General features: G+C 36.8%; 2 pseudogenes across 2 annotated transcripts; both read left to right on the forward strand.

The window, feature by feature from the left end:
- The first annotated feature begins 1,479 nt into the window (after positions 1-1,479).
- LOC308435802 (glyceraldehyde-3-phosphate dehydrogenase-like) lies at positions 1,480-2,624 on the forward strand (annotated as a pseudogene). Its single transcript has one exon. The product of its transcript is annotated as a glyceraldehyde-3-phosphate dehydrogenase-like (transcript).
- A 15,348-nt stretch (positions 2,625-17,972) lies between these two features.
- On the forward strand, positions 17,973-19,514 carry LOC308435646 (heat shock factor protein 1-like; annotated as a pseudogene). Its single transcript has 2 exons — positions 17,973-18,465; positions 18,587-19,514. The product of its transcript is annotated as a heat shock factor protein 1-like (transcript).
- The last annotated feature ends 2,697 nt before the right edge of the window (positions 19,515-22,211 follow it).

The raw sequence follows: 22,211 nt of genomic DNA on the forward strand, positions 1-22,211 counted from the left end.
AAAGTAAATTACCCACCATCACATAAATCTTAAGTCCATAATTTCTTTGTTGACCTTTATAGCAAGAGACTTAACCATACCTAAATCTTCAATCACAGCCTGTGTAGGGACTCAGAAGAAGAACAAAAAATTAAGGAGAGTTCAGACACTTAATTCTCTAAAACAATAAAAACAACAAAATTATTTTAGTCTGAATCTCTAAATTTATGATGTTGTGCGGCATGGAAATAAAAATATACATTCATTAGATCAATTGCCAGTTATTAAATCAGATTATTTGATATTCTTCATTGAGATGTTTGCATTACTTATATATTTTGCCATTAATAACTGATTAGAATAATTTCAACAATTTAATTTTTAAATATTTCTAAAGTTGTCTTGTATTCTGATAGTCATTTATTTTGCCATAGATAATATTTTATTTTGAAAAATATTTTACTTCATTGTAATGTTTGAATGTACATGCATTTAGGATCCTAATTCTTCTCTAAAATTATTTTGTCCACACCAGTTTTCTAACACATGTTCAAAATAGTTTTCTTCTACTAGTTTTATATAGAAAAAAAATTACATTTGTCTTAATGCATTCTTACATAAATATGGTAGAAATAGAATAAAGTTTTATCATTTTACATATAGATATCTAGTTTTTACATCAACATTTATGAGAGATTTGTCTCTTTTCAATTTATATCCTGGTATCTTTGTAGAAACATCAGTTTTCTATAAATATAAGTGGCCAACATGTATAAAAAAATCTTTATCATCATTAACAGTCACATAAGTATATATCAAAAACATATTGATATATTATTTCTGTGCAATAAGACTATGTTATTGACAGAAGAGGAGAACAATTCTGGGCACGATGGCACATATTCACAATGCTAGTTCCCAGAAAGCAAAGGGAAATAAATTATTAATTCAAGACAATTCTGGGTTACAGAAAGAGACTTGGCATCAAACACGAAAGGACTAAGCTAATAGCTCAAGGTACAATACTTCCATGGAATGTACAAATATGATTAAATAATATTAAAATATTATTATGCAATAACTCTAATCAGTAAGTCATTTTGGAAAACAGCATTAGACTTACAATAAAAATAAAACTACCTTCAAGGAAAACAACAGTAAACTTACAATAAAAGTAAAACTACCTTCTGATCCAGAATCTCATTATTAAGTATATACCAAAATAAAAGGGACCTGGTATGTTGAAGGAATATGAGCATTTTTGCATTTATTTTAAATATATCAAACAACCCAAGTGTTCATCTGTAGATGATTGTATAAAACACACAGCGGAATATTCTTAAGTGATAAAAGAATAAACTCTTACTTTTAGGAACATGAATAACCACAGAGGGAAATGTATCATAAGAATTAACCAAGCACCGAAAAACAAGCACAATACAACGTCTTCTCATTTATGTGTAGGGATTAAAAATAATTATCTCGGCTCCTCCCTGTTCTACAGACAGCCGCATCTTCTCGTGCAGTGCCAGCCCTATCCCTTAGACAAGATGGTGAAGGTCGGTGTGAACGGATTTGGCCGCATTGGGCGCCTGGTTATCAGGGCTGCCTTCTGCTCAGGATCTAGCAAGGTGGAGATTGTCGACATCAACGACCCCTTCATTGACCTCAACTACATGGTCTACATGTTCCAGTATGACTCTACCCGTGGCAAATTCAATGGCACAGTCAAGGCTGAGAATGGGAAGCTTGTCATCAATGGGAAGCCCATCACCATCTTCCAGGAGCAAGATCCCGCTAACATCAAATGGGCTGATGCTGGTGCTGAGTATGTTGTGGAGTCTACTGGAGTCTTCACCACCATGGAGAAGGCTGGGGCCCACTTGAAGGTTGGAGCCAAAAGAGTCATCATCTCTGCCCCTCCAGCCGATGCCTCATGTTTGTGATTGGTGTGAACCATGAGAAATATGACAACTCCCTCAAGATTGTCAGCAATGCATCCTGCACCACCAACTGCTTAGCCCCCCTGCCTAAGGTCATCCATGACAACTTTGGCATCGTGGAAGGGCTCGTGACCACAGTTCATGCCATCACTGCCACTCAGAAGACTGTGGATGGCCCCTCTGGAAAGCTGTGGCGTGATGGCCGTGAGGCAGCCCAGAACATTATCCCTGCATCCACTGGTGCTGCCAAAGCTTTGGGCAAGGTCATCCCAGAGCTGAATGGGAAGCTCACTGGCATGGCTTTCCGTGTTCCTATCCCTAATGTATCTGTTGTGGATTTGACATGCTGCCTGAAGAAGCCTGCCAAGTATGATGACATCAAGAAGGTGGTGAAGCAGGCAGCTGAGGGCCCACTAAAGGGCATCCTGGGCTACACTGAGGACCAGGTTGTCTCCTGTGACTTCAACAGCAACTCCCACTCTTCCACTTTTGATGCTGGAGCTGGCATTGCTCTCAATGACAACTTTGTGAAGCTCATTTCCTGGTATGACAATGAATACGGCTACAGCTACAGGGTGGTGGACCTCATGGCCTACATGGCCTCTAAAGAGTAAGAAACCCTGGACCACCCACCCCCCAGCAAGGACACTGAGAGCAAGAGAGAGGCCCTCAGTTGCTGAGGAGTCCCATCCCAACTCGGCCCCCAACACTGAGCATCTCCCTCACAATTTCCATCCTAGACCCCCATAATAATAGGGGCCTAGGGAGCCCTCCCTACTCTCTTGAATACCATCAATAAAGTTCCGCTGCACCCACAAAAAAAATTATCTCATAGAATACTATTTTGTGTCCAAGATTTAGAAAGATTAAAGGGTGGAAGAAGGTTAGTTAATTAATACAAATTTGTACTTCATTGGGAAAAAAAATAATCCTAATGCTACAATGAATAATACAGATATTATAGCTGAGGAAGTGACTGTATATTGAAAATAGGTATAAAAGAGAATCTGAATATTTTAAGACATAGAACTAGTTTTAGAAGTGATAGATCTGCCATATACACTGGATTGGGTCATTATACATAAAAACATGTACTGAAATTACACAATATACCTCACGAATATATATAGTTGCATTGCATCAATTAATAACTCTAATATTATTGAATAAAATGTTTTAGAAGAGTGCCTCATTACAAGAAAACAGACTAACTAACTCCAAGGAGCTCAACTAAGAAGAACAAAGTAACTAGAGACACTAGGAAATATCTGATAATGATCTACCCAAAGCCTTAGACAAGTATTTTTATAAGGAAAGTGATTTACCTGCATTCTGATTAATTGTTGAGAAATGGACAAGAAATTATAAAATGCATCGAATAGGATTGTGTCTGTAATGTTTAATATTTTACATAATCTGAGAAGAGATAGGCTCTATGACATAGAAAAACAAAGTCAGAAAAAGAATAAACTTACAAAGTGTTGGCAAGAATGCTAACTATTTGAGTCATTAAGGACATTCCTCCCAAACTAAGAACTGATTGATCGCCTATGTCCTTGTTGGGAGATAACAAAATTTAGTGAATATGAATATTTTTCTTAGAGTAAATTTCTATCCTGTCATTTATGCATTAATCTTCATTCCTGTGACAGTGCCTGACACATTCTGGATACTCAAAAGGCATTTCATGAGTAAGTATCAACTAGTGAAATGAAGAATAATAAAACAGCTTAATCGAAGATAGTGACGGCAGTTGGTACTTTAAATGAGGTCAGTGAAAACTTCTTGAAGAAGCTAATGTGTCCAATGGAACATGGCATGTAGCCAGTCTTTTGAAGAATGAAAAAAAAAAGAGTATTGAAGCAAGGATTCAACATGGACATGGGGCTTTGAAGATAGTGGGAGCAGCCTTTGACTTGTTCGTAGTTCATTTATAATGAAAGCAAATTGGCCATTCAATTGCAGGATCAATGCTACTCAAAGCTGTTATACTTCCTGAGGAGTTTTTCAGGGTAAGCTTAAATTGCCTTTATAATGACCAAGTACCTCTTCTCTGTGATGATAATAGAATATACGGTTAGTACCCATTATGGGCTCAAATATTCTCTAATGAAAAAAGTGATTAACATTGTGATTTTGTAAACTGAACATTCATTAAAGATGCACTTTAATACAAGTGCGATTTTGTTGTGGTTAATTTACTTTCTTTACATTGTAGTAAAGTATCCTCTTTTATCACCTCACTGCAATATATATATATATATATATATATATATATATATATATACATTTTAAATAATATATATTATATTTGTGTATACAAAATTATATATATACATATATATGTGTATAAATAATTTTTAAAGTATGAGTCAAATAAGAATTACAAACTGGCCAAGTTTAATTTTGGAGCTTTTATTATGTAAGAAACTGTAAGCCACAGAATGGTTGTTATAAAAATACTTACTCTAGACTTTTCAGGTGTGCTGTCAAGCTGTTAGTGTATGCTCTCTCCATTTTCTTCTTGGAGGAGCTCAGAACTATGTTTTCCACTTAGTACTGCTTAGTGTCCCATAAGTTTGGGTATGTTGTGCCTTCATTTTTGTTAGATTATAAAAGTCTATAATTTTTTTCTTTATTTCTTTATTGACCAAGTTATCATTGAGTAGTGCATTGTTCAGGTTCCATGTGTATGCTGACTTTTTGTTGTTTTGTTGATATTGAAGACCAGCCTTAGTTCATGGTGATCTGATTGGATGCATGGGATTATTGCAATGTTCTTGTATCTGTTGAGATCTGTTTTGTAACCGAATATATGATCGGTTTTGAAGAAGGTGCCATGAGGTGCTGAGAAGAAGGTATATTCTTTTGTTTTAAAATGAAATATTCTATAGCTGTTAAATCCATTTGGTTCATAACTTCTGTTAGTTTCACTGGGTCTCTGTTCAGTTTCTGCATCCATGATCTGTCCATTGATGAGAGTAGGGTGTTGAAGTCTCCCACTATAATTGTGTGTGGTTCAATATATGCTTTGAGCTTTCCACCTCATACTAGTCAGAATGGCTAAGATCAAAAACTCAGTTGACAGCAGATGCTGGTGTGGATGTGGAGAAAGAGAAACACTTCTCCACTATTAGTGGTATTGTAAGCTGGTACAACCACTCTGAAAATCAGTCTGGTGGATCCACAAAATATGGGACATCAGCTCATGGAAAAAGAGCCCCTCCAGCCCACATTAAGGGCTGGGCCTCTGGCAGAGAGACCCCTGATCTGCAAAGAAAGCCCAACACTAACAGACTAAAGACACAGGCCCACAGTAAGGCACAGGCCTTTGTCAGTGGGAACCGGGGTCTGCCCCAGAAAGGCAGTGCTTTAACTTCAGTTCTACAGGCCCTCTAACACCTGGACCAGAAGGGACCCTGGCTCATAGGCCCGAGGAGAGTACACCAGGCTTTCTCAGAGAGCAGAGAGTACAGTGCTGTCTGGAAAATGGTCCATTTTGGCCTAGAGAAAGAGCCAGGTCCCTGCCAATAGTACTCAGGACATGTGGGCAGAGGACTGAGCACCCAGAACAGCCTCACAAGAGCTCCCACACCTGATCTCATAAAGACAGAGCTGAGTCACTGCTACCAGAACTCACTGTTTGCCCACTAAAAGCCAAATACTCAGGAGCAATATTCTTCCTGAGCTCACAGGACCTCAGATCCACAGGAGAGAGAGAGGTGCCAGTCACTGACAAGAAGACCAAGTATAATCACAGATAACAAGATGGCAAGAAGAAAATAAAAGAACTTAAGCAATGGAAACCAAGACAACCTGGCAACAACAGAACCCAGCTCTCCCACCACAGCAAGCATTGGGTTGCCAAATATTCCAGAAAATGAAGACTGAGACTTGAAATGATACCTAAAGACGATGATGGAGATCTTTGAGAAGCACATGAATAACTTCCTTAAACAAGCACAGGAAGACAGACATAAACAAATAGAAGCTTTTAAAGACAAAATACAAAATCACTCAAAGAACTACAGGAAAACACAACCAAACAGATGAAAGAATTGAAAATGGAAGTAGAAACAATAAAGAAAACACAAAAAGAGACAACCCTGGAGATGGAAAACCTAAACAAGAAATAAGGCATCACAGATGCAAGCATCACCAACAGACTACAAGAGATGGAAGAGAGAATCTCAGGGGCCAAAGACAATGTAGAAAACATAGACAAAACAGTCAGAGAAGATGTAAACATCAAAAAGCTCCAAACCCAAAACATACAGGAGATCCAGGACACATGCTCCACTATGTTCATAGCAGCCTTATTTATAATAGCCAAAAGCTGGAAAAAAAACCCAGATGTTTTTCAGTACATGAATGGATACAAAAATTGTGGTATATTTACACAATGAAATACTACACAGCTATTAGAAACAATGACTTTATTAAATGTCTAGGAAAATGGATGTATCTAGAGAATATCATCGGGAGTGAGGTAACCCAATCACAAAAGAACAGACATAATATACAGTCACTGATAATTTGATACTAGCCCCAGAAAGCTCTGAATAACCAAGAAACAACTCACAGATCATATGAAGCTCAAAAAAAAAAGGCCAAAAATGTTTCATAGAAGAATAAAATACAATAAAATAAAAACGAGTGTATAGTACCCACTTGGTGGCAATAAAGAGACAAATAGAGGAGCAGGGATTGGAGAAGAGATCATCCAAAGACAGCCTCACGTGGAGATCCATCCCATATGCAGCCACTAAACCCATGCACTATTACTGATGTCAAATAGTGTTTACTGGCAGGAATCTTTTATGCAAACCTTCTCAGAAACTCTGCCAGAGCCCTGCTAATACAGAGGAGGATTCTTCCAGCTAACAATCGGACTGAATATAGGGACCCCAATGAAGGAGCTAGAGAAAGGACTGAAGGAGCTGAAAGGGTCTGCAACCCCATGTGAAGAACAAAATTATAAACTAACCAAACTGACCACAGCTCCCACAGACAAAAACACCAGCCAATGAGTTCACATGGAAAGACTCATGGCTCCAGGTGCATATGCAGCCAGAGGATGGCATTCTCTGGCATCAAGGAAAGGAGAGGATTTTGGTCCAGCAGAGGGTTATTTTCCTAGTGTAGGGGAATGCCAAGGCACTGAAGTGTGAAAGAAAGGTTGAGACAAGGAGCACCTTCATGAAGGCAATGGGAGGAGAATGGGGGATGGGATTGGCAGAAAGAGGATAACATCTGAAATTTAAATGCAGAGAATATCCAGTGCTCGCTTCGGCATCACATATACTAAAATTGGAACAATACAGAGAATATCCAATAAAAATAAAAATGAAAATATATGAATTACAACAAAATAAAATAAAAACACTTGCATCTTTAGCATATTCTCGGTAAGTTTCACCAAACTCTCCAAATAAGTCAATCTAATACTCATGAAGCTCACTATGCGTCTATGCAATCCAACCATTAAATGTGTGCTATATGGCGTACATGTTATATATCTTTTAACTTCTAATTGACTTATTTACTATTCTGTTGAAGGGAGTTATATTTCAAGTGTGATTTTTGAAGCTGTGCTACATAGTATGTTGAAATAAAACGTGACAATCTCGAGAACAATATAAAAGGCAGCAAATTTTTAGACCCCTGTCATAAGTGTTGCAAAAGTGGTGATTATCTGTATTAGTATGTGATACTAATTAATGCAATTAATGAAAGTAGATAATGAAGTTCCATTAATCTTTTACAAAAGGAAACTGAGATGCTAGAAAATGACCTCTGAAATCCTCAATTCCATTTACATTTCCAGCTCTCAAAGAGAGGGTTCCAACTTGTTGACATTGTAATACAATTTCAACTATTTCAGCCCTCCAAACCCTCCCAATATATCCTTCCCTACTTTCCTTTTCTTACCACCTGAATTACATGCATGTATATATGTACATATGTATTACTAAATATAACATGTGTAATCAGTATAACGTATCTGTGTTTTCCAGGGCTGGCCATTGGTACTTAACAAATTGAGTGTCTTCCCTGAAGGCACCTACTCCTTCATTTCCCAAATTTTCTTATATACATCTAGGTTTTTGTGCAAGTGAGGCCTCATGAGATTTTCCCCATTCACTTTAGCATATCCATTTAAACTTAATGGGATATACTGTTTGGCCTCTAAAGGTTTTTCATCATTTTCCTTTGTATAATATTTACCTCATCATATTACCAAAATAAGAGATTATACCTGCTCATCCTCTAAGATGTCTAAGATACCTAAGTGGATGTCTCCACCAATAGTTGTTTTTGATGTCCTCAAGGGACATGCTTCAGATATGCTCAGACACAATAATCTCCTGATTCTATCATCTCTTCACTTAAACCTTGGCTTCTTGTGATGCTTCAAAAGCCTCAAGAGCTATTTTGTTTTCCTTACATTTGTCAACAATCCTTGTAGTATTCTGACTTTTCCATATATGGTGTATATGGAAGGTACTATGAATTGATTGACTACTGTAGATGCTATTACTGATATCTCTCTTATCTGTATTAGATATCAGATATCTGTAAATAATATTTACAATTATTTAATCATTCCTAAAATTTTTTGAATAGCTTTATGTATTTTTTCATACAAAATTATGAAAAATTTGCTCAGGAGATTTTTAAAAATCACATTGCAATTACAGTTTATATTGTCCTTGAACATATGTTTTTAGATAACTCGACCTTCATAATTAATAATTAATCACATGTTAATTGCATTTGTTATTCTATGATAATATCCTAGACACGGGCTATGGACAGAAGAATATACAAGAATATATAGTCAGTTGTTTGGATATTAAATTAATATGAAGTTCACTTTCCCCTTCAAAAGCTAAAGAAAGTTCAAGGATGCAGGGCTTTTATTTTCTACCCTGAGTTAGGTTATAAGTTAGCTAAGCAGTGGTGCACTAAGCAATTATAAAGATGGCACAGCTGACCTTTTAATATCAGCATTACTGTGGTGTTTTCCATTAGCAATGGCTATTTTTCTCTATTTTACTCATTTTATTGGACATTGATTTAATAGATTATATCATAGGTCTTCAAATCCACTGAAGTTAATTGACCCTCTCAATAAAAAGCAAACAAACTGTATCCCCAAATTACATTAAAATCATGATTTATAGATACATGTTGTTAATTAATCAAAGTTATAGCATTCATTTATTTGATGTAGTAAGTGAATTTTCTCACTACAATGGTAAAGTATGCTACTGCCTGAAGATCTATATCAATATGCAATATGCTATTTCTTTCAAAATTGGAAATAATGGGAATATAAAATCACTGATAAAAATGACAGTGTGTAATGGTCATGACAGGTTGACTAGAATTTTCCCTTTGATTCGCACTTCCCATTCTAACATAATCTAATATAATCCATATCATTCTTCAGAAGATTTACCTTCAGGCAGAGAACTGAGAGGAAGAAACTCACAGTGGGCAGATGTGTATAAAGATGACTGAAATTAGATATAATAAGCACCTTGGCTTATTCGACTTACTCACTACCCAGGAATAGTAATGCCAGACAGTGCAATAGGAAAAGGAGCAGTCAGATCCTCAGATCCTGGGAATGTTTTCTCTTATGCAGGAAAAAAAAGCAAACAGACAAACAAAAACTCCCTATTTAATTTCTGTTGAAATCAAGAGATGAGGAGAATTTGTTCTTACATACAACATTGTTTGTCAATTTCTTATTGCTGATATTAAAACTAGGTGATTCCAAACAATTATGAGGTGGTTTTGCTGAACATTGTGAAGACTGTAGTCTTCAAGATGATGTCACCTACAGCTGTTTAGTATCAAGCGAAGAAACTTCTTGCAGTAACATTACATGGCAGGGTGTTTCACAGGCAGAGAACTAGCCATGACTCCTTTTCCTCTTTTAAATAATTTCATAATAGGGAGCCTAACCCCAACTTCCTTTAGTCCTAACTGCCTTCCAAATCTCAAACTTCAAGAACCATTAAGAAAAATTTAGTATACACTTGTAATATATTAACACGTAGGAGACATTTCTAGACCACAATAAATGCTAAATAAAGAAAGTCTCTTCTTCCTGTGGGTTCTGAATTTAAATGACTAGTTGATTTATATTTCTTTAGATTTTTGCATTTATTTTAATATCCCTGTATCTGTGTATATTATATGTGTGTATATGCAGGTACACATTTGTACAGTCAGTGGCAGAATTATAGATAGAAACAAAACATACTGATAAAAGACTAAATAAAAACTATTGATGACAAATCTATATAATCAATATAAAAGAGGCTTAAGCTTGTCGTATGTGTGGGTGTGATTGTGTGTGTGTGTGTGTGTGTGTGTGTGTGTGTGTGTGTGTGTGTGTATACTACCAAGTCTAACCTTTTTGCAGAGATGGGGTTTTAACTGTGTAAACTTGACTGCCCTGCAGATTGCTGTGTAGACCATTAACTCACAGAGATTCTCCTGCATCTGTCTTCTTTGTACTGGTACTAAAGGTATATATCACAGAATCAACACCAGGCTTTCTCTTTTATCTCTCTCAAATGTCAATTCTCATAATAGGTATATAAGAGGGACAGACAAAGGTGGGGAAGGGAAGTGTAGACAGGTGAGGGGGAAACAGGGAGAAAGAAAGAACAAGGAGAATTAAAGAATGATTTATTCAGAAATGACTTTCTTGCTTCATGCTTCATACTTTTGAAATACACAAGAATAACAAGAGCTTTCTTAAGATTATTACTCTAACTTGACATATGAACATAGTTCTTCCAGAGACACCTAAATTAACCCCACTTACTCAAGAGGATTAGGAAAACTAAGGTGATACAGTTTTTCTAAAATAAGTGTTGCTTGCGTGAGTCAAATTTTTGTCAAAAGTTCACAGTTGTAAAATTGTCTGATTTATTGTTTTAGAAATGTCTTTTCTGTAAACTAAGAATAAACATTATTCCTTATTTTCAACCGAATCAAAAATCTCTTAAATGAAATGCAACCCCATTTTTTTGTGATAAAATCTGGGCATGTCATCCCCTGTAGTGTCAGTTTTTAAAACGGTATTCCCCAATGGATTATAATAAATACTTATAGAAGATCTAAATGCATAGTTTAAAACTAAGTTTGAATTTCAAACATTAACATTATAGGCAGATATTTTTCTCTGTTTTTACCAAAATATGCAGAGAAGATAAACTTTAATTTCTATACCAGCTAATAAATGCATACTTTCTTATCCTAACCAGGAAGTTAGAAAGGTATGAATAAAAAAAAATCTTCTTAATATGTCTATAAAAATACTAAAAAGAGGGTAGAATTTGCTCCTTGTATATGTTTCATATTATATGTCTACACAAAATATCTTTATATAGATTTAAGAAATCTCTTTAGTATTTCATCATGCCTACGGTTTCTGAATAAGGTAAATATAATAATATGAACACATGCTTTCACTGTGAGGTGATATGCTGGATCTAAATTTAGATATGTGAGGCTCCTAATGGTACACAAAAACACTCAATGTCTAAGTCTATTTTAGTGGTCCTATCTAAGATAACAAAAGCAAGAAAAAAGTCATCATACCTATACTTTATGTGCCAACCACATTAAGTCAATTGAAGGTGTTTGAGAGAACTACCTTATAACACATGATTGAATAAAATTTCAGTAGCTCAATTCCAGTCTGTACTGAATATTCAAACATTTATTTATAGCAATAGATCTTTGAACTTCAACTGTCATGATTGTATGTAAATTTCTATAACACTCATTGATGCAGGCAAAAAAAAGGATTAGCAGGTCTTCATATCCAGCTGGTTTGTTTGTTTGTTTGTTTTGCTTTGTAGAACTAGGTCTACATTGAACACTATATCATAAGTATTATAATAGTTTTAAAGATGCAGAGGTCTGTTAAGCTAGTTCTTAATGTGAATAAGAGCACATCCAGTGCAAAGATGAGTACCTAAGGGTGTGTTCTGAGCACCTATGTAAAAATCCAGGCATGGCCACATACCTGTAATCTTAATGTTGGACAGAGACAGGATTGCTGCTTGTCAGAAAGATTAATCTAAAACAGCAAGGTCCATATTCCATAAGAGTCCCTTTCTCCAGATAATAAAGCAGCGAATAATAGAGACATGGAGACCGAAATAGGAATAGCAAGAGAGAAAAAGAGAGAGACGGAGAGGGAGACAGGGTACAAGGGGGATAGAGAACTGTGGGTTTCTCCAAAGATCTTATCTGACTGTTCAGCTTAATACTGGTCAGCACATGTGGGTAAACAAACTAGATGAGTCAGATACAGAGTGTATGACTACATAAAAGCATTATAAAACAGAGAAACGAGGGGAAGGAATAAGCCAGGAATAGGCCTCATTCACTAGACAGACCAAATTATTGATATGGGGGAAAATGCACTGAAGTGTCATATCTTTGTGGAAGTGACAATTAAGTCTATACCACACATCATGCTGTGCTTCTTCATCATCTTCTACTTCTTCTTCTTCCTCTTCTTCTTCTTCTTCTTCTTCTTCTTCTTCTTCTTCTTCTTCTTCTTCTTCTTCTTCTTCTTCTTCTTCTTCTTCTTCTTCTTTAAAAACTCTGAAATACAAGATGTGAAGGAATGGAACTATTTTTACATAGCATAATATCATCCGAAAAGAAACTCAAGCCAGAATGACACTGAAGACTGTGGAAAGAACAACAACCATATTCAACTAGAAAAGTGAGAAAATGTACACTGTAGGTCCTGCAACTAAAATCTATGAGGTTTTCAAATAAATAAGAAACTGTACTCCATAATGAGGGTAAAAGTCAATCAACTGACACTAAGCCAGGATGGGGAAAAAACAGACAATTGAAAAATCAATAACTTTTCCTGCATAAGTCAGAGAGCTGAGGTCAGAGAACAAACGACCACACTCAAACCTGGAAAGAGATCTGCATCAACACACACACTATCACAAAATCTACTGGGAAAAACACAACCTATAGAATATAAATACATAGGTAACTTTGCTGTCAGATCACATTTCAAGAATGAGGATATGACATAATTAATTATTTTTAGTACTTTATAAGCTTATATAGCCATCATGCTATTTCTCATTAACTTTTAATAATTTAACATAATGTATCACAATACACCGGGTTTTGTTTAAGCTGAAGTCTGTTAAACATGTATGGATTGACTTTAATAAATATCTGTATTTTTTGGAAATCTATGAATGCCTCTGGTTACTACTTAAATAAGAATCAACACTAATTATTTTTTAAAACTGCAGAAGATCTTCTTTCTCAAATTTAATTTTTAAAACTTTACTTTTATATTTAATATAAAGAGAGTGTGGATAGACAAGAAATATTCAGTCTGACAATTAACATAAAATTGAGCTCTGTTTCTAGGAACTCACATATACATCTTGTGAGATAACTGAACAGTAAGTAAATTTATATTAATATTTTACCACACAATTTATAATATATGACTTAGTTACCTTATATTATACACTGGTCTGGCATGACATATCATAACATTCAACTTGTGTTTTATTCACTGCAGTCGGACAGCTCCCTAGTTCTATCTGAAACTCAGCATTTCTGCTTTCACTGTTTGCTATTATTCTTTTCTCAGTAAATAGTAGTCTGAGGGAAGAAGAAACAGAATTGTTCACTGAAACTTCATTTCTTCTATCACCCCACTCCACTAATACTATGTTGACTAAATTGTGCTTTACACTAAAAAACATGTACAATGGGAGAAACTGTATTTTAAGAATATCTGTAGGGCTAATGAAATAAGTCAGTGGATTCAAATGCTAAAAATGCTAGCTATTCAAGCTTACAACTGTAGCTAGATCCTCCAAAATTCTGTGGGGGAAAAAATAATTTAGATTATGAGAGAGGATGGTGCAGACAGATGGGGGGGAGGGAGAGACATAAACAAACGAACAAATAGACAGACAGACAGAAAGAAAGAAAGACAAAAACAGTGACAAAGAGGATAAAAAAGAGTGACTCATGTGGTGGAGTTTGTCTGGCATCATAGTACTTCTAAGGTAAGATGGGATGAGAGCAAAGATAAGTAGAATTATCTGAAACCTTCCAGGCCAGCTATGTAGAGTAGCAACTAGAACCAGAAACAGTGGAAGGCAAGGAGTAAGCCCTTTGAGTTGTTCCTGGACCTCCCCATACTTGCATCTACACATATACATATATGTTGTCCCAATATATTAGTTGCCTCAGTCATTGTGTCTCTCCCACACTCTCTTCTTTCATACTCTATCCTTCTATTCCCTGTCCCACTTCTATCCCTATCTGACTCCAGTTTATTTTTTAATTGAACAACTTTATTTTAAAAATCAAAGATAAATGTACTGATTTTAAGTAATTTTTGCGTAGAAGTATACAAATACAATTTTGTCAGTACTTGTTTTTTTTAAGGTTTGATACTGTGCATTAAGATCTTCTAGTTATTATGAGCATAAAGTACATGTCAAACTGAATGTAACCTGGAAATAGGCAAAGTTTTCTTGGTGTGTAAAGATTAAGAAGAATTGTTTTTCTTTTTCTTTTTCTTGAACTTCACACAGTCTGTGAGTTGTTTCTGGAGTATTCAAAGCTTTCTGGGGTTTGTATCCAATTATCGGTGACTGCATATTATGTCTGATCTTTTGTGACTGAGTTATCTCACTCAGGATGATATTCCCTAGATGCATCCATTTTCTTAAAAATTCATAAAGTCATTATTTCTGATAGCTGAGTAGTAATCCATTGTATAAATATACCACAATTTTTTTATCCATTCATCTACTGAAGGACATCTGGGTTCTTTCCAGCTTCTGGCTATTATAAATAGGGCTGCTATGAACATTGTGGTGCATGTGTCTTTGTTGTATGTTGGAGCTTCTCTGGGTTATATGCCCAGAAGTAGAATAACTGGGTCTTCCAGTAGTACTATATCCAATTTTCTAAGGAATCGCTAGACTGATTTCCAGAGTGGTTGTACCAGTTTACAACCCTACCAACAGTGGAGAAGTGTTCCTCTTTCTTCGCATCCTTGCCAGCATCTGCTGTCATCTGAATTTTTTATCTTAGTCATTCTGACTGGTGTGAGGTGGAATCTCAGGGTTGTTTTGATTTGCATTTTCCTGATGGCTAATGATCTGACTCCAGATTAATTTAAGACACATTCTATTTCCCACTCCTAGAGAGATCCATGTATTTCCTATAGACCCTCCTCTTTACCTAGCCTCTCTTTGTTTATGAACTGAAGCTTGAATCTCATTTACATAACCACTTATATCTGCTCATAAGCAACACAGATCAGGTTTATCTTTCTGGGTCTGGGTTACCTAACTCAGAATATTTTTTTAGTTCTATTCATCTGCCCACAAATTTCATGATACCATGTTTTTAGCATCTGAGTAATAATAGTCATTGTGTAAATACAGCACTTTTCTTGTATCCACTTTTTATTTGAGGGACATATAGGTTGTTCCAGTTTCTGTATACTATGAATAAAACTGCGATGAACATGGTTGAGTGAGTATCCTTGTGGAAATATAGAATATTCTTTCAGAATATACACAAGAGTGGTATAGCTGGATCTTGGAGTGAATTGATTCCCAACTTTCTGAGGAACTGTCATATTGATTTTCTTACTGACTGTACAAATTTTCACTCTCACCAATAATGGAAAATTGTTCCCCTTGCTCCACATCCTTGCCAGCTTGAACTTTTCCTTGTGTTATTGATCTTAACCATTCTGACAAGTGTAAGATTAAATCTCAAAGTAGTTTTAATTTGGATTTCCCTGATGGCTAGGTATGTTGAACATCTCGTCAAGTGTTGCTCAGAAAACTGAGTTCTTCTGAGAATTCTCTGTTTAGATCTATATTCCATTTTTAATTGAACTATTTGGGATTTGGATTTCTAGTTTATTTATTTTTATATATTTTTATACTAGTCCTGTATTGGAAATGTTGATAAGTTTTTTTTTCCCCATTTGGTAGACTTCTGCTTTGTGTGAATGATAGTATCATTTGCCTTGTTAGAGATTTTCAGTTTTAAGAGGTTCCATTTATCAGTTCTTAATCTTAGTGCTTTCACTATTGGTTAGTGTAATATTCATAAAATTATCTCTTGTGCCAATACATCTTTTTAAATGGGGGCAAAGGATAAATAAAATGACTCCTGGTGCTATTCTGCTATACTCATAAATCAGTGCCTTATCCAGCCATCATCAGAGAGGTTTTCTCTGACTGGAAAAGATGCAGAGACCCACAGCCTGGCATTACAAGATAGAGCTCCATCTATTTTTGCCCCACAGAGCTCAGAGAATACTGCAAAAGATGAGGCAGAAAGAATAAAAGAGCTAGAGGATACCAGGAGAATACAGCCCTCTGAATTAACTAAGCAAGGTACTTATGAGGTCACATAGACTGAAGCAGCAAGCATCGGACCACAAGGATCTGCATTAGATCCTCAGATTATATATTACAGCTATTATTATTTTTATGGATCTCCAGCCTCTAACTCTTGCACCTACTCTTGGGACTCTTCCTCCCATTTTATCACTCTGTCTAACTTTGATATGATAACTTTTGCCTTATCTTATTATATTTTATTTTGTAATGGTTGGTTGTTTGTGGAGCCTGTTCTTTTCTAATGAGAGAAACAAAAGGAGCTGATTCAGAGGGTTGGGGAGGTGGGTAGAAATCTAGAGAAGTAGAGAGAGAGGAAACTATAATCAAGACATACATGTATGAGAAAAAATCTATTTCAATAAAATAAGTGAACAAAAAGGAAACAACCTTAAGTAAGTCTTTAAAAACTGGATAATTATTTACAAGGAGTCCTGCAGAAAGCTGATCCAGAAATCTCTGTTTAGATACAGAATAATCTTATGAGAGAAAGATCTAAAAAAAAAAAAACCTATAACCAATGAAGGAATGAACAAGAACACAAACAATAAAAACAGATAAATCTAGAGACATGACTATAGCTTGGGGCCCAAGAAATGGCTATTGGAATAAGCTTTCTCTATGAAACAAAGCCAACGAAGGCTGTTGAGATCGATCTAAATAGCTGGGTTAATGATAAGACGGAAAAGCGGAATCTTCTGTGATCAAGGAGTGGAAGGAATGGTTGCTCCAGCAAGGAAGCAGTATTACTTTATTAGAGGTGATGAGATGCAGTCATGGAGATGTGGTCCTAGGGAGATGATGACGTAAGGCGCAACAGGTATCAGGACAACTGAGACAAAGAATGAAGGTCACCTCAAAGTTTCCACGGCTCCTAAACTTCTTACTCTGCTCAGCAGTTATCACTTTGGCAAAACCAGCAAAGAGAAATAAAGGCATAGATAAAGAATATGAAATTAGATCTAACAATATGAAATTAGATCTAACAAGTTAGAATGTGTGTTTGGTATAAGGGGAAAGAAAGTTAGTTAAAATGCAAATTCGTTCATGTGTTGGGTAGGTCTGTTTTTCTCCTCCATTTTATGTTTGTGAAACTACTTTTTTCCCTACTTATTAAAATGTTGATGAAGCGTAATGAGATCCTATCAAAATCCTGCCCTAGCTTTTTCATAACTGGCACATACCACAATACTAATAAACTGATGCTGTGTAAGGACTGAAAAAGTAAGAGTATAGAATATCCACATCAGTAAGTCAAAAACTGCAAGACTTTCTTAAAGATATATTTCAGATTTTTACAAACCTCTTATCTACCGATCTAGATTTATACTCTTTACATATTTTCTTCCAATAAAATATAGATGCCCAGATTCATCTAAAAGATGTGGTTTTGTTTCCAGAGAATATTGAAATGCAAAGAATTATGCCAACAGGTCCGGCCCTAGCGAGAGCGCACCAGTCGCAAGATGGCTGTGGCCATGCGAAGCCTTGCTGTGTGTGAGCAGTGGGCAGCGATGACCCTAGCGCAGCCGTCAGCCACTCTTCTAAAACGCCACCCCAGCCACTGCCTACTTCATCCGAGATGACCGTGTGTTCCGGTGCAGCGGGGCCCTGCAATGACCTGGCCTTCTTAACCAAGCTGTGGACCTTTGTGAGCGACCCAGACACAGACACGCTCATCTGCCGGATCCCGAGTGGGAACAGCTTCCACGTGTTTGACCAGGGCCGGTTTGCCAAGGATGTGCTGCTGAAGTACTTCAAGTACAGCATCATGACCAGCTTTGTGCGGCAGCTCAGCATTTGTGGCTTCCGAAAAGTAGTCTACTTTGAGCAGGGTGTCCTGGTCAAGCCTGAGAAGGATGACACCGAGTTCCAGAATCCATGTTTCCTGCGTGTCCAGGAACATCTCCTTGAGAACATCAAGAGAAAAGTGACCAGCCGAGAACGAGGCCCCGTGACGAGAGGTGGCCAGTCTTCAACGGAAGCATGTCAGACAGCAAAACGTTGTCAACAGATCTTTCAGTTCCTGATCTCACTGGTGCAGTCGATCCGGATCTTAGAGTGAAGAGAAAGAAGTGAGGCTCTGGGAATGTCGACACTGTCCACTCTGACCCTGTGCCTTGGTGTCCTCTGCTTGCTGTATACCTGGGTACCACCAAGGTCTGTGTACGTAGTTGACCTGTCTCTTCCCTGCAGCTCTCTGATGCTGAATGACAGCAGCTCAGCACACTCTGTCCCCAAGTATGGTCGACAATACTCCCCAGAGCATGTACAAGGTCCTCGTCCATACTCAGTAATCACCAAGCTCCGTGGGACTGCCATCTACAACAGCTCTAGCCTTTCCTCCTCTGATGCTGTCACCAGCAATGAACCCATAATCTCCAATACCGCTGAGCTGGCTCCCACCAGCCCTATGGCCTCCCCAGGCATAGTTGAGAGGCTTCTGTCCAGCAGCACACTGGTCCATGTCAAGGAAGAATCCCCAGCCCATCTCACAGGTACTGGAGTCGAGCCCTGGGCTCATATCCTCCATGGATACCCCTTTGTTCCCAACTGCCTTCACTGACTCCATCCTTCAAGAGAGCAAGACTAACCCTTCTGCCTCAAACATAACCCCTATGGATACAACCGGAGCCCAAGCGGCGGCACTGCCAACCCCTTCCCCCCTGAGAAGTGTCTCTGCGTAGCACGCTTAGACAGGAACGAGTTGAGGAATCACCTGGACGCCATGGACTCCAACCTGGACAACCTGCATACCATGCTGACAAGCCATGGCTTCAGTGTGAACACCTGCGTCCTGCTGGACCTGTTCAGCCCCTCGGTGACCATGCCGGACATGAGCCCGTCTGACCTGGACAGCAGCCTGGCCAGCATTCAGGAGCTTCTATCTCCCCAAGAGCCTCCCAGATCTGACTCAGAAAAGCAGCTGGTGCACTACACGGCTCAGCCTCTGTTCCTGCTGGACCCTGACGCTGTGGACACGGGGACCAGTGAACTGCCTGTGCTCTTTGAGCTAGGGGAGAGCTCCTACTTCTCTGAGGAAGACGACTACACGGGTGACCCCACCATCTCTCTTCTGACGGGCACTGAACCCCACAATGACAAGGATCCCGCTGTATCCTAGAGGTCTCAGGAGTTGTCCGGCTGGCTTATGCCTGGCCCCCAACCTATCCCTAGGACATGACTGGTGCTGGGGAGACAAGACAGTTGGGAAGCCCAGAGGATCCTGGCTCAAGCCACCACCACCCCAGTGTAGCACAGAGGGAACTAGGGCTTTGGCAGTATCTCGGATCAATTGGAAGGTCCTGAGGGCTGTATACCTGCTGCCTTCAACCCAGCCCCAGGGCTATTCTCTGGGTCAGAACTTCACAACCACACTTGGACTGACCCTTAAGTCTGTTCAAAAAATTATATTTTGGATTTTTATATGAGTCCTCTTTAATATATATAATATATATTTCTTTATATATATTTATTTATATATAAAGAAATAAATATATATATTTATGTATAAAGAAATATTATGTCAATATATTCCTATTGCTAACTAAGTCTCTGTCATGATTGTTCTTAGGTTAAAGCTGAAAGAACACTCACATCACCCATAAGGAAGAGACAAAATAAGCACAGGAATAAAACTCACTCATAAATTGAGAATGCAAGTCTATACTTAAAAGATGATTAGTTGTACTAGCGATTTCAAATGGCAGTAATGTTTCCTATACTGTGCTCATGGATTTTTCATTAATCTTTAAGCTATCATGCAGAGCTATGGGTTTTATGATCATTTCATAAACAGGTCATTATGCTGTGTTCTGAAGTATCTTTACTTTACCTTCCTGTAATATACGGATAACCTTCCTCCCTACCCTCAATTATCAGCACTCATGTCACACGTACTCCATTTTCTTCTGTTTCTGTTACATTTTCTACTTTCAGGACATAAGCACATGTAACAACCACCACTACCAACACACACACACACACACACACACACACACACACCTATTTATATAAATGTTATACACAAACTTTTAAAGTTGATATTGTCTTTCTGGATCTGTCTTCTTCAACCTACCATAATAATTTCCAGTTCCATCCATTTTCCTGAAATTATCATGACTTCATAGTTCTTTCTGGGTGAATATAAACTATTGCATTTATCACATTTGTGAGTCATTCATCTCCTGATGGACAACTCAGCTGCTTCCATTCCCTATTTAATGTGAATAAAGCAGTAATAAAAATCAATATATCCATGGAACAGTCATTGCAATACAGCATTAGGGATACTAAACTGATTCTCATAAAATTTAAATTTTGTTTAGTATGAAAAAATTGAATTATTAGATAGTGCTAAAAATATGTGTGTGTGTTTATTTTCACATATTCAGAAACAAAATCATAAGATTTTAAACAATAATACTATTAAGTCTTAAAAAAATACTAATAAGTAGGAGGGTGAAAATGAGTGAAGATAACAGTATAAGTATGATCAAAGTATATTGCATCCATATCAGAATAAAAATCATAAATTTTATAATTAATAATTTTAATAAAATTACCACAATACATCTATTAAGTGTGGTTAAAACAATATATACAGGCTTCCACTGAGAATTGTATTATACTTTGGAGATACAAATAACACAAAATTCTCTCAGCAAATAATGTAGTAGAAAGCATTTGTTGATTTGTAATAGCATTACTATAATAATTTAATTTACAAGAAGTCCAAATAAGAAATTATTTGTTTTGAAATGGATTATAAAATTACAAAGAAACAGTCTAGCTTCTAGAATAGACTTTAAAAGGATATAGAAGAAATTTCAACCTGATGAAATGTAGCTATAAAAGTATAGTGAATCTTTAAACTTATTATTATAAATATCCATATTATGTATTAACAAAATTGAAAGTCTACAAAAAGTTACAGAAGTCAGTTAAAAGTTTGTATAGTACATTGATATACAAGAAATGTATCCAAAAGTTTAAAATATTTTAACAACCTAGCAACAAACAAAATAAAAAGTGAAAATGAACTTAAGTACTTTTTAAAAGCACTTTAAAGTTTAAAAATTATATCGGAAAAATTTCTAATATTTGATTATTAATTCTCCCTGAACTGATATACATATTCAACACAACTCAGTTAAATGCTCAATAAACCTTTCTGTAGATGTGACTATTTTAAAATGTAAGCTTTAAAATGTATCGAACTATAACAGGAATAATTTTAGAATAAAATTTAATGGATGATAAAATATATGTAGTTCCATAGTATATAAGAAATAAAAATAAAAATAGCCTATACACTGGAGACTGGAGGACAAAAGCTTGGATAGGTAATTGAATTATGAAAATGAACTGCGAATCCAAACCCTGAATCATACGTATGCAATAAGTTGATTTTTTTTTATTAAAGTATTCATTTGCTTTACATCTCTATCACAGCTTCCATTCCTTCTCCTCCCAGTCCCTCCTTCTCACCTCCCCCACTCTGTAAAATCCTACTCCCTATTCTCCTCAGCCAAGGGGATATCAACCAGCCTTACACATGAATTTGAAATAAGAAGAGGAGCATCTTCTCCTATTGGGGATAGACAAGGCAGACCAGTAATGGGAAAGAGATCTAAAGGCAGGCAGTGTAGTCAGAGACAGCCCTTGCTCCTTCTTTAGGAATCCCACATGCAGCCCCAGCTGCAAAACTATTTCATAAGTACAGAGAACTGGTCTTTCCTATTCATGCTCTCTGTTTGTTAGTCAGTTTCTATGGGTCCCTGTGGGTTCCTATGGACCCAGGTTAGTTGATTTAGTAGGT

This window comes from Micromys minutus (genome assembly GCF_963924665.1).
Source record: "Micromys minutus genome assembly, chromosome: 23".
NCBI classification, from domain to species: Eukaryota; Metazoa; Chordata; class Mammalia; order Rodentia; family Muridae; genus Micromys; species Micromys minutus.